Source organism: Ursus americanus, chromosome 21, assembly GCF_024610735.1.
Source record: "Ursus americanus isolate L20-20 chromosome 21, mUrsAme1.1.p, whole genome shotgun sequence".
In the NCBI taxonomy this organism is placed as follows: domain Eukaryota; kingdom Metazoa; phylum Chordata; class Mammalia; order Carnivora; family Ursidae; genus Ursus; species Ursus americanus.
The window spans coordinates 34,405,693-34,433,109 of NC_142147.1; the positions used below are offsets into that span (position 1 = coordinate 34,405,693).

Sequence of the window (27,417 nt, forward strand, 5' to 3'; positions counted from 1 at the left end):
CCTACCGATCATCCTAGTTCTTATGTTCCATAGATGAGAGAAATCATATGATAGTTGTCTTTCTCTGCTTGACTTATTTCACTTAGCATTATCTCCTCCAGTGCCGTCCATGTTGTAGCAAATGTTGAGAACTCGTTCTTTCTGATAGCTGAGTAATATTCCATCGTATATATGGACCACAACTTCTTAATCCAGTCATCTGTTGAAGGGCATCTCGGCTCCTTCCACAATTTAGCTATTGTGGACATCGCTGCTATGAACATTGGGGTGCATATGGCCCTTCTCTTCACTACGTCTGTATCTTTGGGGTAAATACCCAGTAGTGCAATGGCTGGGTCATAGGGTAGCTCAATTTTTAACTTTTTAAGGGACCTCCACACTGTTTTCCAGAGTGGCTGTACCAACTTGCATTCCCACCAACAATGTAGGAGGGATCCCCTTTCTCCACATCCTCTCCAACAATTGTTGTTTCTTGCCTTGTTTATTTTTGCCATTCTAACTGGCGTAAGGTGGTATCTCAGTGTGGTTTTGATTTGAATTTCCTTGATGGCTAATGATTTTGAACATTTTTTCATGTGTCTGTTAGCCATTTGTATGTCTTCATTGGAAAAGTGTCTGTTCATATCTTCTGCCCATTTTTTGATTTGTTTATTTGTTTCTCGTGTATTGAGTTTGAGAAGTTCTTTGTAGATCTTGGATACCAGTCCTTTATCTGTAGTGTCATTTGCAAATATATTCTCCCATTCCGTGGGCTGCCTCTTAGTTTTTCTGACTGTTTCCTTGGATGTGCAGAAACTTTTAATCTTGATGAAGTCCCATAAGTTCATTTTATCTTTTGTTTCTCTTGCCTTTGGGGATGTGTCATGAAAAAGGTTGCTTTGGCCGATGTCGTAGAGGTTGTTGCCTATGTTCTCCTCTAGAATTTTGATGGATTCCTGTCTCACATCGAGGTCTTTCATCCATTTGGAGTTTATTTTTGTGTATGGTGTGAGATAGTGGTCAAGTTTCATTCTCTTGCATGTAGCTGTCCAATTTTCCCAGCACCATTTATTGAAGAGACTGTCTTTTTCCCACCGGATGTTTTTTCCTGCTTTATCAAATATTAGTTGCCCAAAGAGCCGAGGGTCCATTTCTGGGCTCTCTATTCTGTTCCATTGGTCTATGTGTCTGTTTTTGTGCCAGTACCATGCTGTTTTTGTGATCACAGCTTTGTAGTACAGCTCGAAATCCGGCATTGTGATGCCCCCAGCTTTGTTTTTCCTTTTCAACAGTTCCTTGGAGATTCGGGGCCTTTTCTGTTTCCATACAAATTTAAGGACTGTTTGTTCCAGTTCTTTGAAAAATGTCCTTGGTATTTTGATCGGGATAGCATTTCTATTAGAACCAGCAATGCACCTGCCAATTCATAGGTGAAACAAACATCCCCTCCCCACCGCCCACTATTTGAGACTCTTGGGGAAGTAGCAGCCAAGGAGTAAAGAAGGCAGGAAGTGGGAAGGAATGGGTGAAGACCATGTGTTGTACCAGGGACAAATTGGTTCTCTTTGCAAAACCCTGGCCTGTCAATTTTCCACTCCTCCCAACTCATTTTACCTCCATTGTTATGTAGGGACTAAAATATTCATTTCATGAAGAAATTGTCAAACTTTAGTGCTTTGAGATAATTGATGCATTTCATCAGCTCACCAAATTGAGAAAATGACTCGACAGAGGTCTGCCATCAGGCAGTCTCAGCCGAGAATTCTTTCATAAGAATCATGCAAAGATCCTCCTTGGAGATGCTGGTAAATGGCCCAGTAATCGGGAGACATTGGAGAAAGCACACTCACAGAACAAGACAGGGAACAAAGGGCTTTCTTGGCCAGGAAACGCTCTCACGGGGGACTTGTCGGTCCCAGACTCTGCCTCTGATTGGAAATGTAATCACTTGGCTGTGTTTAGCTGTGTCCAGTAAGAGGCCATTGGCGGCAATGCTCCACTAACTAGAAATCTCTTCTGCAATCAAATTAAACACGGCCACAGCTTCCTTGTGATTCATGCCGGTTATTCTAGAGACATTTTATTGCAGAAATGCCTTTTAAACATTAATTACGCTGCGCATAATATGACCCAGATAAAATATGGGCATATTATGACTTGTCTGTGGCTTCGGGGTGTGTTGTTTAATCCCTGGCAAGGGCTTATAGGAAGAAGGTGGGTCAGACCTTTTGTTTTGGATTTTCATTCCTGGGGCATTCTGGGTCTGCACTCCAAAGGTGGCTGCAAAAAGGTTTGGGTTTTTATTGCTCACCCTGAATTAACCTTGTCTTTCTCCCACACTCCTTTGTCTCTCGGAGGGCCCACAAAGAGCCTTCAAATTTCCTGGGAAGGCCCAGAGATTGACTTGGGGACGCGTGCTGTAACAACCCTCTGTCAGTTCTAGGCACAGCCATCCTGTCTCCTGTAATGTTGACACCAATGCTCTCTGATTGGCTGCTGCCCTTGCCACACCATTTGTTAAATATTGTTAATACCACCCCTGGAGGTATGTATCATCCTCATTTTTCACATATAGAAACTGAAGCTCTGAAAACATATGTTACTTGGCCAATATCTCGCTGTTAAAAGCAGTAGAGCTGGATTCCAGTCTGTTTCTTTCTGTCTCTGTGATCTTTCCTCAGTGGTTTTAAAACTTCAATCTAAAGCACTGGAAATCTTTCTTTAGAGGCAATCTTTTTTTGAAAGTTTAATTTAAATTCCAGTTAGTTAACATACAGTGTAATATTAGTTTTAGGTGTACAATCTTATGTGAAAAGTTCAGAGATAAAGTGAATGCAGATGGAGCTGCTCTAGATGAAGGAAAGGGGCCCCCAGAACCCTGCACACAGTGACCCTTCCTGTCATTTGCTCTGGTTTTTCCCAAGATGTTTGTCTGGAACTTCTCAGTGTAAAGATGACTGTCCTACTGCACTCCCTCCTGGAGGCCCCGAGACAAATGCATCCATCTCCTGCTGGTTCTCTGTGGAGCCCATCCTCTGTCCCAGTACTCTCTTACTTTCAGGGGAAATTAATGGTTGTCCCTGCCTTCTGCGAGCTCGCCTTCTCCCTGAGCAAACGGAGACAAAAACAAACAAACTGGGTGAAAAAAGTGTACTCTCCATTAAGATGGCATAAGCACTATGAATTTAAAGCAAAACAGTACTGGGGGATGAGACCTGTGGGAGAGGAGGTGGAACAGTTTTCAGCAGGATGACCAGTAAAGGCCTCACTGGAAAGATGACATTTGAGCCAAGGAGGTAGGTTATCTGGGGAAGGACAGATCCCAGCCATGGGAAGAGCAAGTGGAGTGGTCAGTGGAGTGGAGAGCACACATGGAGTGTTGAGAAAGGAGCCCAGGGGCCTGAATCCCGATGGGTAGGGAGAGTGGGAGGAAGGCAAGCGAGGTAACAGGGTAGGTCTGAAAGACCCCGTGGGCCATTAGGTCCTGAGTGAGATGCGAAGCCAATGGAGGGCTTGGCCCTGGAAGTTGGCCCAAGGTGGCTTGCATTTCATAGGGTTTTTCTGATTCTGTGTGAAGAACAGGCTGAAGTTGGTATAGAAAGAGTCCTGGCCATCGGCCAAAGCAACCTTTTTCATGACACATCCCCAAAGGCAAGAGAAACAAAAGATAAAATGAATTTATGGGACTTCATCAAGATTAAAAGTTTCTGCACATCCAAGGAAACAGTCAGAAAAACTAAGAGGCAGCCCACGGAATGGGAGAATATATTTGCAAATGACACTACAGATAAAGGACTGGTATCCAAGATCTACAAAGAACTTCTCAAACTCAATACACGAGAAACAAATAAACAAATCAAAAAATGGGCAGAAGATATGAACAGACACTTTTCCAATGAAGACATACAAATGGCTAACAGACACATGAAAAAATGTTCAAAATCATTAGCCATCAAGGAAATTCAAATCAAAACCACACTGAGATACCACCTTACGCCAGTTAGAATGGCAAAAATAAACAAGGCAAGAAACAACAATTGTTGGAGAGGATGTGGAGAAAGGGGATCCCTCCTACATTGTTGGTGGGAATGCAAGTTGGTACAGCCACTCTGGAAAACAGTGTGGAGGTCCCTTAAAAAGTTAAAAATTGAGCTACCCTATGATCCAGCCATTGCACTACTGGGTATTTACCCCAAAGATACAGACGTAGTGAAGAGAAGGGCCATATGCACCCCAATGTTCATAGCAGCAACGTCCACAATAGCTAAATCGTGGAAGGAGCCGAGATGCCCTTCAACAGATGACTGGATTAAGAAGTTGTGGTCCATATATACGATGGAATATTACTCAGCTATCAGAAAGAACGAGTTCTCAACATTTGCTACAACATGGACGGCACTGGAGGAGATAATGCTAAGTGAAATAAGTCAAGCAGAGAAAGACAACTATCATATGATTTCTCTCATCTATGGAACATAAGAACTAGGATGATCAGTAGGGGAAGAAAGGGATAAAGAAAGGGGGGGTAATCAGAAGGGGGAATGAAACATGAGAGACTATGGACTATGAGAAACAAACTGAGGACTTCAGAGGGGAGGGGGGTGGGGGAATGGGATAGACCGGTGATGGGTAGTAAGGAGGGCACGTATTGCATGGTGCATTGGGTGTTATACACAACTAATGAATCATCGAGCCTTACATCGGAAACCAGGGATGTACTGTATGGTGACTAACATAATATAATAAAAAATCATTAAAAAAAAAAAAAAAGAAAGAAAGAGTCCTGGCAAAAATCAGATTTGCCTTGAGAACGTCTTGGGGGCAGATAGCGCCATATATTGGACCCCTTTTGTTTCAGGATCCCTGTTATCTTTGGGGTCCACCTCAGTTTGAAACTGAATGTGAGGTTGAAGGGAAAAATGAAAGCACGTGTGTGTGTGCCTGTGTGTGCACACTCATGAATGCATGTGTGAAAGTGTGAGTGTATGCCTGTGTGAGTGTGTGAATGTGAGTGCATGTTTGGGAGTGTGTGTGTGAGTGTGAGTGGGTGTTTGGGGAAAGAGGGTGTTGTAGACTCACTACCCAGGACCAGATCACATGGCATTTCACTCTGGCGAAGTGCTCTAAGCTGATAGTGGAGGACAGGGGAGGGATGTGGGACACAGGAAATCGTGAGGCTTTGGTCATCTCAGGCCATAACTCCGGCAGATTCTCACTGGCCCTTGCATTGTGGTATCTTGGACTCCTGCGGGGATCATTTGGGCTGTGAATTTCTGAAGCGTCTGTGTACTGCCTCGGGAGCCATTTGGAAGAAGGATGCTCTGTGTACGTGACACAGTGCAGAGGATGGTCCCCATGAGACACACAATGAAATTTGAAGTGGTGGAGGAATTGGATTTACAAGATTCAAGGCTGGAGAGAAATCGGGTCACATGTTGTCCCAGGAAGTGGGAAATCAAGTTGTCTGCCTCGGGCACAGCGTACCTGTGGACGGTCCACATAGGGAGGTTGTTGTAGTGTCTGCAGGTCAGGGGCTATCCCAGGGGAGGTGGGAGCACAATGATGTTGGAAGAGTGTGGGTTGTAGTCAAGAGACTCATGCAGGTTCCAGTTCTACCACTGCCACCTGCTTGCTACCTGTTATGGGAACATGCATAGATTAAAGACCCCTTGTCCCTCAGATTGTGGCTGTGTTTGGAGACAGGGCCTTTAAAGAGGAAATCAAGGTAAAGTGAGGTCATAGAGGGGGCCTCATCCAACAACTGGTGTCCTTATAAGAAGAGGAGACTGGGACACAGACACACATGGAGGGAAGATTATGTGAAGACAAAGGAAAAAAAATCTGTAATCCAAGGAGAAAAGCCTGGAAGAGATCCTTCCCTCACAGCCCTCAGAAAGAACCAACCCCACCAATATCTTGATCTTGAACTTCTAGGCTCCAGAGTTGTGAGAAAATAAATTTCTGTGTTTATGTCCTGTGGTACTTTGTTATGGTGGCTGTAGCAAATAAATACACTACTTGGATGACCTTGGACAAGTTATTTCACTTTGTTGGGTCTCAGTTTCTCCATCTGTAAAATGAATATAATATCGCTCACTCACAGAGTTCTGGAGGGGGCCTAGTGAAATAGCATAGGCAAATATTCTCTGTAAATGACAGGTGTTGAACAAACAATTGCTATGATTTACAGTTTTCCTTGAGATTGCACCATTTACTCATTATTTATTCTTCAAACATTATTGAGTGCCTATCATGTGCCAGACACTGTTCTTGTGGCTGTGATTACAGCTGTGGAAAATAAAGACAAAAATATCTCTGGCCTCCTGGAGATTTGCATTCCAGCAGTTACTAGATGGGGAGGTGGGAGAGTGAGAAACAGTGAACAACATAAGTGCGAGATATGGTATACAAGAAAAGGATGGCTGCAGTGGAGAAAATAAAAGCAGGGAAAGGGACAGGGAGTGCTGGAGTGTGAGTGATCAGGAGTTTTAAAATAGTATGGTTGTAGCGGCCTTCCTGAGAAGGGGAAATTTGGGCAAAGACAGGAAGTAAACGAGGGAGCAAGCCGGGTAGACATGTATGAGAAGAGTGCTCTGCAAAGGGAGAATAGCATGTGCCAAGGCCCTGGGGCCTGGATTGAGGAAGTTTCGGGTACTTGTAACCCATAGAGCCCTGATTTAGATTGTCTGGAAGGTGCTGGGCATTTTTTTTTTAAAGATTTTTAAAATTTATTTGAAAGAGAGAGAGCAGAGATAGAGCCTAAGAGCGGTGGGGAGGGGCAGAGGGAGAGGAAGCACCTCCTGAGCACGAAGCCCAATCTGGGGCTTGATCCCAGGATCCCAGGGTAACAACCTGAGCCGAAGGCAGACACAACTGACTGAGCCACCCAGACACCCCTAGAGGGAGCTGGGCAATATGGTACCTGTGTGGTTAACACCTTTCTTTAACATATGTGTTAACTGATATGGTCGTTATCCAGGATGGTACTACTACCTGTGATTGGAGAATAGGTTTAGGGAAACTATCTTCTTGTTTGTTGGGGAGGGGACTCAGAGGAGGAGTGGAGCCAGCTCAGATAGACCTTAGCAGTCAGTGGGCCTCCTCTGTGAAGCATGCTACTCCTACAATCAGGTGGTAAATAGCATGTCTCAGGGCTGGGAAACAAAAGAGTAGAGGGCCCATGTGACTTGGGGGGCCTATAACAGAGATGGGATTTGCATTTTTTTAAGGATTTATTTATTTAAGCAAGAGAGAGAGCATGCACATGCACACACATACACACACTTATGGCTGGGGAAGGGCAGAGGGAGTGGAAGAGAATCTCAGGCAGACTTCCTGCTGAGTGTGAGCTGGACCCAGGGGGCTTGATCTCACACTCTGAGATCAGGCCCTGGGGATTGACCTGAGCCAAAACCAAGAGTCCCAGGCTTAACCGACTGCACCACCAAGGTGCCTCAGGACAGTTTGCATTTTAAAAGAAAGAGGAGAGTCTGTTTAAATTTGTAAGCTCAGTGAGAGAATGCTATTATAATTGGGTCCTTTCGAAGAAATTGCAGCTTTAAGTACAAACTATAAATCACAGAGAAATATGAAGTAAAAGAGAGTAACAGTCACCCCCAGGTCCTGGCCCAAGTAGGTGTTTAATAAATGCTAAATGGTGGAAAGAGTGACTGTTGAGTGGGAATTGCAATGATGAAAGAAAGAATAAACTACTACCACAGTTTTTCCAGCTATTTTTCCTGATCTGTTATATTTTTAAAAAACTTTTTATCTTATATTTTATATCCCGATTTTTTAATCTTAAGAACGAAAGAAGCGCTTCTTTTTGTTATTATAAATGTCTCATAAATATTGAAGCATTATATTTCATTGAATGAATATATCATAATTTATTGAAGCATTCATCGAATATTAGCATGCTACTGTTGTTCCTCATATTATAAATAAGACTGTATTGAACATCTTTGTATATGTATTTTTCTTTTTCTTTTTTCTTTCCTCTTCCAACATTCTTAGGATGATTTTCCTGGAATCAATTTCTAGAGGTAGAATAGAATTACTTTATGAAAGGGTACAATTTCCTCAAGGCTGTCAAAATCAATGTGAATCATTTTTATTTTATTCTCTATTGGATCACTTAGTTTTCTCAGTTTTGTTTCCCCTGTAAATTGGAAAAGCTTTCTTTCCGTCTTCATCCAAGATGCTACTAAACACGTCCAGCAGAACGGGTTCAAGGATATGATTTACCCCAACTCGAAATTTCTTTGTGTTTGAAATTTCCAATTCTATAAATTGTAATACTATCTTCCTTCATGTTAATTTAAAATTTTGTCCAATTAACTTGCTTAAAGGGGGTTGCCTGAGAATAGCCTTTGATGTCTAAGTGTGCAGTGTGTGTTTTCCTAGTAGTGAGAATTTCTAAGCCTGATGTATTTAAAGATAGATTTAAAAAAGCGTTTAGCAGTGGTATCAGATTTATTTAGTTTTAATTGTTTTATGTGAGTTGAATTGGTATGACTAGATTTGTGATGTTCTTTGCAAAATTCATTCCTTTTTTAGCAGGGCACATTTCACAAGATAATCTTGAAATGGCTAGACATCCTTATCTTTTTTAATGGTTTTTAACTCCTATTAGCTATAATGGGATTTCCACAAATAAATTGCTGCATTTTGTTGAAAGATACTAGAACCCAGCCGACCCTCCCCCAAGCATGGGGGGATTTTGAGCCACACTCTCACACATACCATTTCTCTTTCTTCAATGCAGCACAATTTTAAAACTCCGTTAAAGAGCAGGAACATATTTACTACACAACGATGTGATTCTGGTTTTTGAAGGCTGACAATGTGCTTCCATCAGTGCATTTGGTTGACTGGGAAAAACAATTCTTTAAAAGCTCCCAATAAATGACATAAATAAACCAGTGAAGAGCCAGGGGCCTGTTCAGACTCTAACGAATTATATGTCCCTGTGACAAACTGTTGTTTGAGGACAATGACAAACATTTGAGACTATCCATGGAAGTCACTGGGGGGACTTCTGTTTCTCTCTAATAGCCCCTGAAGCCTTTATGGCTAATAGTGTGTATAATGAGTCCAGTTTCTAGCCCCTGCGAGGAGAAGCTGGGATGCTTTCATATGGCCAGGGAAGGCCTCTTAAGATTTGTCTAGCAGTGGTGAAATTTGTTTTTTTGTAAGGAGGCACACAAACTCCTTAGCTGGGGAAGCTGGGGAAGCTGGGGAGAGAGGGAGAAAGGGTGAGGGTCATAAGCCAAGATGCCAATCTAGGGCCTCAAATCTGGAGCCCGAATCAGAATCAGGTGTCAGGTTTATTCAGAGCATCACAGCCAGAGAATGGAGAGCAAGTCCAGGGCAGGGATACTAACACAAGTGGAAGAGGCTTGGCAGATGCTGATGGCACACTCTGACCTCAAAGGGGTGCTCTAGTCACCCTCCCTTCTTTATTTCCCTTGGGGATCTGTGTGTGGGAATCTCTATGCTGCAGAAGGTCTGGGTGAGATTCCAGATTTCCATATTTACAAACTCCTTGGGTGATTCTGTGGCACCTCCAAGCTGGAGAGCCACTGCTTGGGTTTGTGCCTGCCTAGGAGTGGGAAGGTAGTATCTCTTCCCGTGTCTGCATGGATCTCTTAACTAGGAATTGGTAGGCCAGAATCCTAGTGCCAGATTCCAGTATTTGTTTGTGGAACGTTGACATGCCACTCTTCCAAGTCTTGGTCTATTTATTTGTGAAATCTGGGGATGGACCAGTGGCTCTCAACCCTGGTTGCACACTGTAATCACCAAGGAAGTTTTGAAAAAATGGAAAAGCCTGGGTCTTCTCCCAGCTCCATGATTTGGAACATTTATCTGCAGGTGGAAACTGGGCATCTATAGATTGTTTATTCCAGCCCTGAGTCCTAGAGCAGTAAAGGCATTTGGCCAAATTCTTCCTAAATTGTTGTTTATACAGTTGGGCTTGAACTGAGGCCTTCTCTGTCCCAGAAGAGCTCATCATCATCATCATCATCATCATCATCATAAAAAGATGAATCAGCAGTACATGTGCCAAACTCAAGTTGGGAGCCTAAGATCTGGGCTTCCAGTAGCGAGAGGTACAGAGGGTTGGAACACTATCCTATTGGTTTGGTTACATAGGATTGGGACCTCATCACTGGGGCTAGAGGGCATGAAGAAAGTTGTATATGGGTGGGACAGGAACTAAGAGAATTTCACCCAATTCTAGGACAGGCCCTGAGGTAGTAGCAGCACCTCAAATCACAGTGTCCTAGAAAGTAAGGAGAATTCAGTCTTCTTCAAGGTTGGTGACCACCCTAAGTGTTGTCTAAGTAGAGATCTCACACTGAATGAGTAGGAGTCTTGAAGCTGAATCAGGATAATCCCTGCATCATGATCTTCCTGGTTTTGCCAGCTGGGGTTAAGGCCAAGGTCTAGGCCAAGGAAGACAAGGGCCTCAACCAAGGAAACTGGGATTCAGGAAAAGCTTCACACTCAAAGGGAGCTCTAAAGCCTCTTAAAGGGTGGGCTTCAGATCAGCAGCATAAGCATCACTGGGCTAATCATTATAAATGCAAATCCTAAATCAGAAGCACTGGGGGTGGAGCCTGCAATGTGTGATGCAAAGCGCTCTCCAGGTGATTCTGATATGTGCTCAAGGCTGTGACCCACTGGTGTAGAGTTTTAATAAGGAGGAAAGGCAAAGCTAGTGAGGTTGGGGAGGGCCTTTGGGGAACATATGATACAGTGGGCCTGTCATACCTAGTAACTGACTTAGAGACACAGGAGGAAACATATCCCCTTGTTACATATGGGCCTCTGTTGCTCTGATGAGGGTTATCAAGGCCTACAGCTCACCAGAGCTGGGCGTACCAGGACTATCAGAGGCAGGGGAGGAGATGCCAATGTCTGCAAATGCCCCTGGAGATACTCAGGTGGTATCTTCTCCTTCAGAGCTAGGTGAGCACAGTGTGCTCACCACACCATCTGCCTCCCTCACTGAGTCCTGCCAGGTCCAAGTGAGAATAAAGTCAAATATCTTTGAAAGGTCTGTGTCCAGCCGTACTCAGATGATACTCCTGCCACACAGATAACATCTTCCTCACAGTCAATAAAAATGATGCACAGCAGACCGTGGAGTTATTCAACACACAGTTTTCAAAGATCTCTTTTATTGCCTCTGTGTAAAACCAAACAGAGATCCTTTTTTTCTGAAAGGGCAGCAATCATACACTCACAGTGATTTGGTAGAAATAAATGAGGGATACATCATGTCAGGCACGGAAGGTCCTCCATTCATATGGATTATTTTGCTGCTTAGAAAGACCTAAATTGAACAGGCTTAAAACAGGCACAGTCTCATGACTCTGAGCACCACATGAAGAAAGCTTGAATGCTTTTTTCTAATATGATTGTGATGGCTAATTTTATATGTCAACTTGACTGGGCTAAGGGATGCCCAAAGAGCAGGTAAAACATTATTTCTGGGTGTGTCTGCGAGGGTGTTTTTGGAAGAGATTAGCATTTGAATCAGTAGACCAAGCAATGAAGATTGCCCTCACAAATGTGGATGGGCATCATCCAATCAGTTGAGGACTCGGGAAGAAAAAGGTGGAGAAAGGGCAAATTAACTATCTCTCTTTGAGCTGAGACATTCATCTTCTTCTGCCTTAGGACTTTGGCAATCCTGGTTCTTGGACATTTGGACTCATACTGGAACTTATACTATGGCCCTCCAATTTTAGACCTTTGGACTCAGGCTTAAGTACACCACTGATTTTCCTGGTTCTCCAGCTTGCAGATGGCAGATCACAGGACTTCTCAGCCTCCATGACCACGTGAGCCAATTCTTATAATTAATCTCTTATATTTACATCTTTGTATATCTTATTGGTTCTGTTTCTTTGGAGAACCCCAATACAATGGTGGATATATTTGAAGTAGTAATGCCTGAGAAGTAGTTATTGGCATTGAAAGCCCACATTATGGAGATCTACTCCAAACTGACCACATGAGAAGGAAATGAGTAATTCCTAAGTTCCCTGTGGTTTTTGGATATATTCAAGAGGGCTGCCTCCAATTAGAAACCACACCCTTGTCTTTGACTCCAGAAGGTGGAGATATGGTGTTTTGACTTGAGCCTGGATGTTTGAGCGTAAATAGGCATTTTTCTAGATCTTTGTGGCTTGATGGAATCTTACTTTCTTTAACTCACCTTGGCATGGTGTATAGAGTCTGACTTTCTTGTATATTTTTGGTGGGGACTAGACATGTCAAAATAGTTTCCACTGTGCAACTGAGTTTCCTGAATCTGGGAAATGTTAATGTAGATATATCCACTTGCTTGCCATGAGGAGGCTCCAGAACCCCAGCCTCCAGAGATGCCTAGAATTATTTTTTAACATTCTATTATGAAAATGTTCAAATACAGACAGAAAATGACAGGATAGTACGATAAAGCCTCATGTAACCATCACCCAGCTTCAACAGTCCTCAAAGAAGTGTTTTATCTCTATCCCACCCACTTCTCTCCACCTCCCTCACCCTGAGTGGTTTATTTTGAAGCAAATCTCAGCTATCATGTCATTTTGTCCACATATATGTCAGTATGTGTTTCTAAAAGACAATAACTCTTAAAAAAAAAAAGCACAACCACAATACCATTATCACATGTAAAAAAATGACAGTATCTGCTTATTAGCATCAAATACCCAGTCAGTGTTCACTTTCCTGATTGCATCGTAAGTGGTGTTTTTGTTCTTGAGTTTGTTTGAATCAGGATCCAAACAATTCTATGTGTTACACTTGGTTGATATATTCTAAAGAGGTGACTTGAAATCATTTCTCATACTCAGCATGCTTTCTCTTCTATTTGGGCTCAAGAGTCCTAAATAAATGCTGAGGGGCCAAGGCCATCATGTTGTCCCTCCATAGCCTCGTGATTGGCCCAACAAACATATCATCTGCCAAATTCTGGCAGCAGAGGCCAGAGGGGCAGGTGGTAGAAAATGAGATGAGCATACGTTGCCAGGATCCCAGCCTGAGCCTAAGCTGTGTTCGTCCTAAAATCTGGGCATGCTTTTGGCACTGGTGGGGAAAGGCTACCATGCAGTCTACTTGATGGGAAGGATGAAAGAGTTGCTCCAAAGAATAGGTCACAGGGTAGGGTTGGCTACCATCTGGTCCAATGCTGATAGATCCCACTTACCCCCTGGAAGCGTACAGTGTGACTCAGTTCACATCCTGGAAGCATGCAGTGTGATGGCTCTGGGTTTGAAGGCTGGCGAAGGACAGTGCCTGTTAGTCAGGTGCTTTCCTTACACGAGTTCAGGGGTTCACTAAAATCTCTGTAGGACTTTGAGAATTCTATTTGCTAGCACTGGGAAACCAAGGCAAAGTAGCTGATGAATTTGATTAAAGTCCATGATCTATAAGTGGGGTATCCGATTGTATTGGCATCTCTGTTTCCTTCGAAGGAAGATAAGGGAGAGCTCACGTATTTATCCTTCTGTGCATTTATCCACCTAGCCGCTACCTTTCTGTGCTCTCTATGTGTGGCTCTTCTTGTTCAGCAGACAAGTTCTTTCCATGTGACTAGGGACAATGGCTTTGGTAGCCCTAGATTGTTCAAACCAACATAAAGGGAATTTCTCTTGTCCATCATCTGCATATCTATTCCAGTGAGGAAGTGCGACTGGCCTTTCTTGAATCCTATGCCCTTAGTCACTCTGTTCAGTAAAACAGGATACTCCAGTAGGTAGGCTCATGTCAGGCATCTTTCCTGTGACCAGAGGAGAAGGGAAAAAGGACGAATATGTAGGGCAGGAAAAACAAACGAATAAACCACAGTATCTATCACACTCTGTTCCACACTTCCCCCACCCCCCAGTGATATGAGTAGAACTCCAAGTTAAAGCCTCTAAGATTGATGAAAAGTCAATATGGATAGGTATTATTCCCACTTTTCAAGTTTTGAACTTTATTGTTTGGTTTGTTCAATTTTATTTAGTGTGACTACTTCATTTCCCACCATATTGATTTATTTATTGAGTCTCTAATAGGAAGCAGGAGGTAGAGAAAATACTGTAGTTACCGGATGGAAAAATAGTTATATCCATATAATCAGCCAATACGAGCCCTTTTTCTTTATCCTTAGCTCCACAAGCCATCCCCAGGTCAAAGTAAGTATCGCCTTGCATCCCTGTCCTGTACACCTATTCACATTTCTCCATGCAGGACTTGAACTAGTGTGATCAAGACAGAAAGGAGTGAGGAGGTGGGCCGGTGGGATGGGGGTGTGTGTGAAGGAGTAGGCAGAGAAATCAGAAGTGGAGAAAGCAGACTTCTGGTTCTCCTGTGTGCATGCACACACCTGCACACACAAGCATATGCACATGCATTAGCAAAACACAGCAAAAACAATGCCGTGTTTAAAAAAAGCAATTCCGAAGTTGAGGGTAGTTATATGACAGTTGATATCATTCTGAGCACCTTATCTTGCCCCAGGAAACTTACAAGGGGGATAAACTAGCATTTGGTCAATAATTTCCGAGAAACTTTAAAAACAAAATAAGACCATTCTCAACTTTCTTTAAAAATCTTTCTAAATCTAAAGAAACAAGCACAATTGTTAACTAACAGCCAGTTTATTGATTCATACTGGATGCAGTAATAATCTTTATATTTGATATATTTATGTTCATTTTATAGACTAAGTATAATTTGTCTAAGTTTTTAATTATCCAGAGGAGTTTGTGATTGACCTTTTCTTTTACAACATATTTGTTATAGCTATAACTTTTCTGATGCTCATTATTGGTCAGGAAACCTTACCCTTTACAATAGAGTTTCTAAGAGAAAAAGAGTGTTTTTGTGCAATGTTCTTGCTTAAAAACAACTTACAGGAGTATTCTGTAGCAAACAATTGGGAATTGCTGGTACTCTTCTTTAGATTCTATTATAAACATGGTCAAAAAGTCTGGGCATGAGTTAGAAACAACTGAATATTAAAAATGCAAATGGAACAGCTGAACTCAAGGGAAATGCTTCATAGGCAGACAAAAGTACCATCAAAAATGCTGTAGTGGTGTTATGAAATTTTAATTCATGATCAAGAAATTTTCTCGCAAGTCCCAATACTTCTTTCCAATATATCTTTCAAATTATAGTGGGACCCGGTGGATAACTTTTTAAATATCCCTTAAATTGCAAGTAAATGAACATTTGGCCCAAATACTTTAAAATTCTTACTGTGGCTAAGCTTGGGGATTCAGTAGGAAGAGTTACATCAGCATAGACCAGCCCTGCCTCCTGTATCTTACATCTTCTAGCAACCAGAATGTGTTTCAGGCACGCACTCTGGAGTTATGTTTAACAATCCCCAGACATCATCTCTATTCAGCCTCACAGCCTCCGGTGGAGACGAAGGGAATATTAAATAATCCAAAGGGTCTGCCATGAAATCCTGCAGCTCTTGGGTGAAGCTCAGCATTAGGGTGACTGCTTTTTTTTTTTTTTTTAAATAATATGTTTGCATTTCGTTTCAGAAATAATATGCTTTAGGCTCTTAAAATGAGCATGACTGGGTGATCAAGGTCAGGTGCAACCTTGAGTATTAATGGAGTGTTAAAAGAAACTATGGCTTAACTCTGTGAAAAGTAGATTCCATTGGTCTTATGCTGAAAAAAATTTACTCAGGTGTGACTGAGCTTGCAACATATATCATCCACACTTTACAGTGGTGTGGAAAGAAAGTAGGAATAAGTAGAAAGCAAATGTTTTAAGGTTAGCAAAGGACTTGAGGTATTTGTGTGACTAGGGGTCTGTTCATGGTTGTCTTAGTCTTCTATGGTTCTAACAAATGACCACAAATTTGTCAGCTTAAACAACTCCCATTCATTAGCCCACAGTTCTCTAGGTTAGATGTCTAGTGAGAGCAAGCCTGAGCTCTCTGCTTGGGGTCACACCAGACTGAAATCAAGGTGTTGGCTGGACTGAGTTCTCACCTGGAGGCTTTAGGCATGAATCCACTTCCAGTCTCATTCTTGTTGTTGTTGGCAGAATTCAGTTTCTTGTGGTTGCAGAACTGAGGTTCCTATTTCCTTGCTGACTGTCATCTGGGCTGCTCTCAGGCTGCCCACATTCTTGGCCCTCCATCTTCAAGTCAGCAATGGCATGTCAAATTCTTCTTGTGCTTTGAAGCTTTGACCTCCTCTGTTGCTGACCTCTAGACCCAGATTTAAAGGGCTTCCGTGATTATGTCAGGCCCACCCAGACAGTCTCCCTATCTTAAAGTTAACTGGTTTGGTATGTAACTATATCTGTAAAATCTCTGTATAACATAAATAATCATGGCAGTGATATCTCCTCATATTCACAGTCTCAGGGATTATACAGGCCATCTATGCCAGGGGACAGGAAACTTGAGGGGCATCTTAGGCTCTGCCTACCATCATGGTGTTTGTCAAGATCCTCACCCTGCAACAACAGGTACTGCCTCTTAGAAGACTGAGCTTCTGATGAGGTTGTTGGAAGGAGAGGGACACAAGAATGATGCTTCAAGGGGCATTACCTAGAAACCACATATGCCATCTACCAGGTCTGCTTACTAATGCAGTAGACAGTTCATCTTGTCCTTCTTAAGACCTCAAAGAATAACATGAACTATCTAGAGATCTTAATAAGTGAACATATAAATGTAGCCAGAGATGCAGGAAAGAGCCTGAATTCCTTTTCTGCCACTGCAGGGAATCCATGAAAATTGGGAAAAGATGTCATCTAGTTGGATGCAGTTTTGTGGATGGTCAGTTATCCTGGTCAGTTATCCATGAGACCCAGGTCAGCCTCACTCACCCCTCAGCAGGGTACCTTGTGCACAGTCATGTGCGGTATCCCTAGGTAGACTACGTGTCCAATCCAAGTGGGACTGGGCTAGTTTGAGTCTGGGCAGTAGACACAGTGTTTTGTTGCATCTAGTGGGAGAGAGAAATATATTCACTGTCAGTTCACACAGCAAAGGGCAAAAGGCATAGAGAAAGATTTCTTACCTCAGCACCTTTGACATTTGGAGTTAGCAACACCTCTGGCCTCAGTACCATGCCCCCTAAATTGTGATAACCAAAAATGTTTCCAGAGGTGGTCAAATATCCCATCAGGGGAAAAATCACTCTCAGTTGAGAATGACCATAGATATATAAATATTATAACATAGAAGGAATGAAGAATTTAGAAAATCCCTCTAATATCCCATGGAGACTTTCTATCTTTTAGGACTAGAAGTGAGAAATGTGAATATTGGAAAAACTACAAGCATTTATGTGACTATAAGGTAGAATGTATGAGAGAGAAAGAGACAGAGACAGAGATAGAGAAAGACAGAGATACAGAAAGACACAGAGAGAGAGATAGAGAGAGAGAGAGTGATCTCTTTGCTGAAGTCCTGATCGAGTGGCACCCGGGTACTGGGCATCAGTCATCAGTGCTATCCCTAGCTTTTGAATTACATGAGCCAATATATTTCTTTTTATCTTAAGCTAACTTGTGCCATCACTCACTCACCACCTAAAGAGTTCTGGCTTTCTGTCACTCACCACCTAAAGAGTTCTAATTGACACAAGGGGCGTTGCAGAGAGAGTACAAAGGATTAATGATTAGGACAGACCAGGGCCTTGTCATATCATTCATGCACAGGAGAAATGAGACTGGGAGGCTGGTTAGGGTTAGGTGGTCAAAGGGCCTTATATGCCAGCCTGGGAGACTGGAACTTCGTTCTCTACCCACCACAGGGTATTTAGGTAGAGTAAAGCCATTCAGCATCTCTGAACACTGAGTTTGACTTTTATAGCCAGAAGTATATTGGAAAGCACCACTATTCGTATTGTCTTAGATGTCTCACTTCCATTGTAGTAAAACAATGGAACTGATATTAGAAATGAAAATCCATAAACATCAAGAAGAATATGGATCCATGACCCATAAAGCTGATTTATAAAGAAAAATTTGCCAAGAAAACTTGATTGGTTTTATTGATAGAATGGCTAAATTAGAAGATGAAAGGCTCACAGTAGAAGTCATAGATCTTACTTCAGTAATGCAGCTGATACATTTTTTTCACAAAATTTTGCTTGACAAATTAATTCAAATTGGGTTGGCGGAGGAGCTGTCTGCACAGATTGAGAGCTGGACGAAGACTCATAAAGCCAAGGTAGTGACAAACAGCCATAGAGGAGCTGCTGTGAGCTGCCTGATGTGCTACTGGAAGGGTGATCTGGTTCTGGCTTCATCGAATCTCTTAATTCCTTATTGAGAGGAAGGGACCAATAAATACAGGGCAGTCAGGGCTACCTGACTGCGTTACTTACTGGATGTGCTGGGGGAGGTCACTAGGAATTGAGGAGTGACACAGAGCAGGACTGAGTCTATACAGTGACACGGAGTAGGACTGAGCCTGCACTGAGTTTGCTCAGACTGAGCCTACTTAGGTTGAAGCCTCATGGGGGTATCAGTAAGCTGAGCTCATGGTGGGGCTGCGGAACAAGCTGGGAACCTTGGCTGGCGTGGTCAGAGAGAGGACCATGATTATAATGATAATTATTTCTCTGCATCAGGGGAGCTGTATGTCCAGTTATAAAAGCACAAATTCAAATGCCTGTAATAGTGCCAGGTGGAGAGATGACAGAAAGAATGCTGGGTCATCCCACACAGCAATGAAAATAAATGTAATTTGTCAACCTCAGTAAATCTTCCAACCATAATGTTGAGTAAAGTTAGCTAGACCCAAAAGAAGGCTTTTGGTCAGAGTTCACATCCATACGGCTCTCTAAACTATGTACTTAGGGATACATACATACATGGTAAAAATAAAATAAAAAGCAAGAAAATGATTATCACAAAGGTCAGCATAGTGGTGACCCTGGAGGTATGTTGAGGCTGTGATTGGAAGGATAGAGAGGTCTTCTGGGGGTGCTATGTTCCATTTCTTTATGTGACTTGGTTACATAGATGTTGGCTTTATAATAACTCTTTAAACTGTGTTGTATTTTATGCACTTTCCTGAATATATGACATATACCACAATGAACAAAGGAAAGAAAAAAGAGTCCAGGACCCCTCCAAAGGCAGCAGCCACTAGTTAGCTCCAGTGGACTGTTGCCATGTAAGAATGGGGCCAATCTTGTCAGATCAAACTTTTCAAAGAAATAAGAAGTATGAATTTTTTTAAAATGTGAAATAAACTTCTAACTAATTCTAAAATTATTTAGTCACCATGTAAGCCAACAACATGGACCAGATAAAATAGGTCTAAAGGCAAAATTGAGCCCATGACTGCCAGTTTGTGACTTCTGCCCCGATTCAGGGGATGGAGAGAAGGAGAGCATTTTTACCTGGCTGTACTTAGCAGCAGCATTTTGCACTGCCTTTTATCTGAGGAAATTTATAGGTAATTGCTAAGGAGTTAGTGGGTCCTAACTAAGCACCTCCCAGACATTTCAATCTTTATTACCACAACTATTCCATTTTAGCCGACACTCAGAAAATTTAAGAATTTTTCCAGTGTTATACAGCTAGTAAGTGCGAGGGCTGATATTTGAACCTAGGCTGATTCGACTGCACAGCCTGTGCCTTCCACTGATATTGCAGGGTCTGTGAGTAGGCAGCGAGCCTGGTGCCTCTTTCCTAGTCCTCTGCTCTGGCAGACATCATTAATCCATCAGCGCTCTTTCCTGCTGAGCTGAGACCCACCTCCAAGTGTGTTTCTCCCCAGCACTCCAGGAGCCTACTCATAATTGATTGGAGTTGGCGGCTTAGATGAAATGCATTTACTCTTCTGACATCATGAACTACTCCTCCTGTGGTTCAGGGTCAGGATGGACAGTTCCTAAATGGTGTCGCTAGAGCAAATAATGCCAGCTATACTCTGGTTCTGCAGTAAAGAACTGGTCAACCTGTCTATCTCTCACTAGCCTAGCTTGTTATTTCTACTGTTGATGTTGGCCCCATTGCATCTGTCTGCTCCAGAACCAAGATGTTGGCGGGGGCCCTCCAGAGCCTGATATGCCGTCACTGCAGAGATATCACCTTGAAAGCTGTTCCTCTCACTGTACCTTGAAAAAAGAGCATTATGAAAGGTGAATAAATGGGGTGTTAAATGATCTTTAGAAAAAAGGAAGGACAATGATGTACATGACATCAGGAGGTTAACATTTGAAAGAGAAAGGTGATGATGATCCATCCGTCTCCTGTAACCTGGCTAGGGAGGAACCCAACCAGAGGGGCCACTTCAGGAAACTGCAGACCACTGGGTCTTGATGAAGCCTGAGGGAGCACTTGGCCCGCCTTCCTCATTGCAGAAGTGAGGGCCAGGGGTGTGACATGATTCATCCGAGGAGCAAGGATGCTCCTTCACACCCTGGCCACTCTCATCATGATAAGAACAAAATGTAGTGCAGTAGTTGAGAGAGTTAGCCTTGGGTTTATATCTCGACTCTGTTATGTTCTAGCTATGTGATCCTGGACAAGTTTCTTTCTTTTTTTTTTAAATAATATTTTTTTATTGTATTATGTTAGTCACCATACAGTACATCCCTAGTTTTTGATGTAAAGTTCTTTAACCTCTCATCTATAAGATGCCAATAACATCAGGACATATTTCATAGAGTTATAAGGATTATAGGAAGGAATCCAGGTAAAACTATGTATGTCTGATGCCTGGCATAAAGCCAGGACTCAAAATTTATATATATTTTAATATATACATGTATATACATTTATACAAAACCCTCATATCTAATATTACGGGAAGTAATATGCTGTAAGACCTATATTTCTAAGGGCTTCAGTAGTTAAAATTGACTCTTATTTTATGAGGTTGGATTTATATGGCCATTTTAGTTCTGGCATGTGATCTTAGAAGGACAGCACTGTATCTTTTATAAGGAAATATTGCCCAAGTGTTGCTGTGAGAGGTAACACGTCCCAACAGGCCCCTTGGCCCTGTGCTGGTACTATTCTCTAAGGCATAATGCTTCTTGTACCAGAATGGCGAATATAAGTGACAGTTTCCTGATTTGGGTATCTTAATAATAGTTAAAAGTTGTTTGAAATCAGGTGTTTATAAAGAGAAAAGAAAAATTCATTTAGAATAAAACAGATACTATTCATAGAAGTAAATGAACTATGTCCTGATGACTTTCTGGGCTCCTTCTTGGACAGCCATGGCCATATTTGTCATTGGTTGGAGTGACTAAACCTGGGCTGGTTAAGGATGAGGTAGTTAGGTTCTTACATGCTGGGAGGAACTAAGCATCCAAGGGTGGCATCAGGATCCAGACCTGAGCAGGCTATTTGAGTGAAGGTCAAGCAGATGACAATAAACCGGATGTGAAGCTGTGGGAAGATATAGGGATACCAGGGCAGGTGCAGGTCAGAGGCTTCCCATGGCCTATGGGATCACCATCCAAGTTGTCACTTTGTGGTGGTTGTCGCTGGCCTTTCCCAGGAGGAAAGTATGTATGTTTGGGGGTAGAGGTGGAAAGTCAGAGAGAGAAGACTGCTGTTAAGGGAACAGAGTCAGTTCAGGCAACAAAGACAGATGAATAGTTGGATATATAGATTGCAAATATATATTACTGAGTCAGACAATAGGTAAGTAAAAGATAATACAATAGGTGATAATAGATAAGTGACAGGTAAGAGACAACATGTGACAAATGGATAGATAGGTAATAGATATGTGGTAATAGAGAGTAGCTAAATAGACTTAAAAGAGAGATGGATGATGTATTAGTGTTCTGCTGTTGCTGTAACAGATTGCCACAAACTTAGTGGCTTAAAACAACATGAATTTTTTTTTTTTTTTTTTTTTTTTTAGAGAGGGAGAGAGAAAGAGAGTGAGTGCACACACTAGGAGCGGGGGTGGGGGGAAGGGAGAGGGAGAGAGAGAATCTTGGATAAGTTGATAAGTTAAGTATATACCAGTTGATGGGTGTTATATAATTGCCAATGATGCCATGAATAGAGTTTGAGTAGAGTTCTTACCCAGGAGCAAGCATGATGACACCATCAAGGTCTGGACCTGAGAATTTCCTTTTTCATGGTTCTGTATTTCTGACTCAGTTGTATGGCCACCACTTCCTACAACATATCCTGGTCCTGTGACATTTTATAACTGGAGCTGATATCAGAGTTGGATAGATTTTTTACTTTTTGTAAGTAATTGTCTCATTTTCCACTTCTGCTTATTTGTTTTTAATCCACTCCCAAACATTTATTGAACAACTATTTTGTGCCAGACATTGTCAGACATACTAGTGATACAATGTATAAGGCAGCTTTCACAAAGCCTACCTCTAGTGGAAGAAACAAAGAGTAAACTGGCAATACTGATCTCAGACAACAAGTGCTGTGAGAAGGAGAAATACAAGGTGAAACTCATCAGATGGGCACATAGCCTAGACTTTGGGAGTCTGGGAAACTGTAGAAAAAGCAACATCTAATCTGAAACCCCAAGAATGTGTAGGGATTAGTCATATAAAGGAAGCGGCTGCCTTAAACACCAGAATCTCATCAACTCTAATTCAGTTGCGCTGGTTATTTCTGTTCCTAATTGCTACTGCACAGATCTGTGCATACACTGCACATTTAGGATGTGTTGGTACTTTCAAATGCAAATGTGTTCTGCAAAAATGTCCTCTGCTTGTACGACTCAGCAAAAGTTCTCTGTGACTTTGGTGGTGGTGTGGGCTTTGTAGATTTTATTTTTAATTTAATTTGATATTTTGCTTTAAGTAGGGAAAGGATTCAGTGTTTGTTGGACTAGGGGCTGCCTGGTTGATTCCTTTCCATTACTGAGAGGGTTTGGGCTCTGTCATTGCTGTATTACCAAGTATAGAGGCTGTTGTTAAATCTCTGCTTGTAGAAAAAAATGCCAAGGCAACAGAGGTTTTTGTTTAGTTCTTATCTGCTCCCTAAATATGGGGTCGCATTGTGGGGGGCAGAGCTGAAGGGACTAGCAAATAAAGAACAAGAGACTCAAGCTCTCACCCCTTCTCTCTCCTGTCCCTTAAACTCTAGTTACTGATCACTTCCTACCTGACCATAACTCCCCAGGCAGAGCTCCAGTGCTGTCCAGGGGAAAGTGGATCCTGAGAAAGGAGCTAGGATGATTGGAAATCATCTTTTCCCCAGATGCTATGTGACCTGATGGGTGATACAGGTTTTTGACATTAACAGTGTGTGACTTTGCATAAGCTACTTACCTCTCTGCACCTCCATGTCCTAATTCTGTTTTTTAAAAAAATATTTATTTATTTATTTATTTATTTATTTATTTATTTATTTGAGAGAGAGAGGGAGAGCACAGTCGGGGGAGGAGCAGAGTGGGAAGAAGAGAGAGGGAGAGAATCTTAAGCAGACTCCACGCTGAGCCTGGAGCCCAATGCGGGACTTGATCCCAGGACACTGAGATCATGACCTGAGCCGAAATCAAAGGTTGGACGCTCAACCATCTGAGCCACCCAGGCACCCCTCCATGTCCTAATTCTTAACTCCAGGGAGAGAGTTTAAATAATATAATGGCATGAAATGTTGTTCTGGTTGAGAGCATTGGTTTTGTAGTATTTGAATCACAGCTTTGCCCCTTACTGATTGTGTTGCTTCAGGCATGTAACATAACCTTGTGAACCTGTTTCCTCATTTATAAAATGGAGGCAATATTATACCTTCCAACACTCAGAGAAACGATGCACATCAAGTAATTAGCCTCATGCTTACTAAAAGCCTTACAGTTTTAGTTATTGTCAAATGTTTTATGTGGTTCTGATTCCCTAATACAACCACTTGCTCTAAAAAAGCCCCATCATGATCTTGACTCATTAACCATGAAAAAATGGTGAGCCGTGGAAAAACGTGAAGCATAGAGATGTTAAGAGAAGTTAATAATAAGCAAACGTAAGAATGTATTTTAGATGTTTCATTTCTGATCTTATTAACCCAAGCTGAAAATTAAAGTTAGATATGGATATGGCATTATTTAATTTTGACAGTGAATTTTAAAATGGGGAGGCATTTAAAAAGCATACTTTCAAATTATTTTTGCAACAGAATTTAGGCCATCAAAATTCTGCCTGTGTGTGCTTTTGTAAAAAATGTATTTATGGATAGATAAGCTTTATTCCAATGTCTGCATAAATATGAGTTGATGTTGAACAATAGAAGGTTTCTACAAAGGCCTAACATTTGTTTATTAGACAATAGAACTTGGTCCTGTCCTTCAGTTTGCTTCTGAATTCACTTGATTGACACCTCATTATTAGCAATCCACTCTCACTAATCATTTTCACCACACGCAGAATCTTAAAGAAAAAAAAAAGTCTTTGGGTGGCACTTCCCATTTCTCACCTATGTATGTTTTTATATTAGCAATGAAAAATTGATAATTTTATATCAGAGACTAAAATGTGTCAGTAGAAAGTGATTACAGATGCCAGCAGTGATGTAAAAGGTGGCAATTTTTGAGGAGAAGGAAGATAGAGGGAAAGCTTAGTATTTAGGAAGGCGCCAGCTCTAACATATTGATACTTGACAGAGTGTCTGTAAGGAGATGGAGGATAGACTAGAAGTATAGTTGAAGGAGGAGTGGAAGGGAGAGCAAGTAAGATGGTGGTGTTAGCTTTGGAAAGAAATAAGAGGCTTTTTTTCTTTGAAACAAAAGTAATGAAAGTAAGGGATGGTGTAAATGTGCAGAAAGAGGAAATTGAGGAATGGATCTCCTGTTCTTTGGTGAATTGAGGTGAGAGTTTGGATGTGATTGGCCAAGAATTGGAAAAGATCAGTCAGGTTCGTTAGTCATTGGCAATGAAAAAATGTGGGAAACTAGAGATGATGAATAGAGTCTTATATTTGTTCTTCCAACTATTATTTATTATTTATGTTACACTAGGAGCTAGAGATACAGGCGTGAATAAAACAGAGGGTCCCTGATCTCATGGACCTTGTTAAAGGAAGCTGGTGTGTTTAGCCTGGAAATGAAAAGATCCAGAAAGAATACCAAAGATATATCCAAATATTTGAAGGGTTACCAAGCAAGTATTGAGAAGAAGACCTGCTGTCCTATGTGTTACTAAAACACAGATCTAAGACCAGTAGGTAGAATTTATCAAGGGAGAAATGGGTGCCTTTGGAGGGAGGGAGTTCGCTGTCCTTTTGAAGATACTCAAACAGAGAATAGGTAGCCATTGGCTGTGATTGATAGAGATGGTTCAGGCATTGGAAGGCAAGTTGTGCAGTCGATGAGCTTTTAAGACACCTTACAACTCTGTGGGTCTGTGAATCACCAGGTGTCATCACATGATGTCACTTTCAGAAATTATTGCATAGATAGATTGTCCTCCTGCCCAAACTGTTGTCAGTGTGCATTTACTTTATATTAAGGGATGGGAGGAACCCTGAAGAAGGTACAAGTCTATTTCCTTTAAAGTAACTACTCTTCTATTTTCTTGTGATTAAGACATTTATTTAAAACCAGCCTTGCTAGTAAAAAGGCATATAATCACTGGTTCTCTTCAGTCCCTGTCATGACAGATTAGCATTAATAATTTAGAGAACAGCAGCATTAAAAGTAATTACAAACTGTCAGAAAGATACAAGAAATATGACATAGTTCATAGCTTCTTTTCAGACCTCAAATATTATTTGAGGGGAAAAATAATTACATTTTCCTGTTCATTTCCTAATACAAATAACTTAGGAAATCTCATAATTCTTGAAATTTGCAATTAATTCATTGAAAAACTAATGTCAGTTTGAAAAAAAAGGCCTCTTTGGTCACAAATTTCCACTGTGGAATGATTCCTTAGGGCACATTCCCAATTGCCTTGTCAAGGCTCGTTTTAAATGCATTAACATAGCAACATGAATAAATCAACTAGCATTTAAAAATATAAATTGTCTAAACTTCCTTTAATTGTGCATGCATTTAGCTCTTTCTCCTTTGTCTATCTAAATGCTATACAACCTCTTGATTTAGGTACATCTCCCTACAAATTTATCTAAGATATCAGAATTGAGTAAAATTCTTCCCTATGAACTTTTGTCCAACCTAAACCTATTTTGTTCTATGTGTCCGATCCAGTGCCGCTTCTCGTATGAAAAATGAGAAAGGTGTCAATATTCGTTTCTTAATGAAATTTGTTTAAGGCTTCTTCCATACCTCTTCTTTCTGTATTCCTTCTTTATTGAGCATACTTTTACCCTGAGAAGAAAAAAGACAGAGTGGACACTGTCACTCTATACTTCTTCATTATTCTAGACAAAGAAGGGGATTTGAAGTACCATTCACTTAGAACCTAGACGCTAATGTACCATACATAAAATTTACAATTCATGCTGTTGAACAAATGTGTTAGACACTTATCTTGTGGTATTCATGTCATTTTATATTTTGTTGTTTTGTAAAAACAGAAAACTCTTAGCAAAATAGTTGTTCAGATTTCAGTGGAACAATTTGACCTCAGGAACAGATTGCATGACCTCAGGAACAGATCCAAACAGATTGGAATGGGGGCGTTGGATTGATGTCCATGATCTTTTTACCCAGAGAGGGCCTGGCATATTGCAATATATGGAATGTGAGGAGTGAGTCAAGGATGTCACTTGGAAAATAAGAAAGGGAGGGAGAATGTTATTGCATTCTTAATATTTTTTGGTCCTAAAAAGTTATCATTTTATATGGCATATTCTTTAGGTAGAGGGTCATATGGGTTAGTTTTACATACTGTCATGTGAAATGCTGGTTTGTATTAGTTAGATTTGTATCAAATGATTAGAATCTTAATTGGATTAACATTGTTCTGAAATAGAGAGCTAATTTGACATGTCAGTATTTACCATAGCATACAGATCCACTCTTGTTCTTTTTCTTTCTCTTTGGGGCCTCTGTGATAACCTGTCCTCTTTGGGAAACTTACTTTTCATATTATGGTTTATAATGACATGGATGCATTAGATCATTTAGGGATAAATATTTATACTACATCCCTTTAATAAAAAGTCTTAGATTGACATAGATGCATATATTGTGAGATAAAATTATGTTACCCTCTTTTAACAACTGATATAACACAGCTCCCTCTGAGGAAAGTCTTTTGAAATACTCTTTAATGTTTATTTATGATACAGGTCTTTTCATACCCACCATAGAACAATTAGGATAAAGAAAACCAGATGATCACAAAGAAGAAAATAAAAGTTCACTCTCCAGTGGTAAAACTATTATCAAGCTGATGTTTCTCCTTCCAGATTTTTTTCATGCATTTATATCTTTTAAAACAATAAATCATATTGTACATGCTCTTTGGGACCAGCTTTGTTCTTTCAACAATATAGAATGGATGTCTTCCCTAATCTGCAGTTTTATCTCCACTC

At 41.2% G+C, this 27,417-nt stretch overlaps 1 long non-coding RNA gene across 2 annotated transcripts in view; it reads left to right on the plus strand.

The window, feature by feature from the left end:
- LOC123791355 (uncharacterized) overlaps positions 1 to 11,831 on the plus strand; it is a 187,221-nt gene extending 175,390 nt beyond the window's left edge. For both annotated transcript variants that reach the window (XR_006779358.2, XR_006779359.2), the window contains one exon: positions 11,671 to 11,831. This is a non-coding gene — a long non-coding RNA (uncharacterized LOC123791355). The remainder of the gene's footprint in view (positions 1 to 11,670) is intronic.
- Positions 11,832 to 27,417: the final 15,586 nt, after the last annotated feature.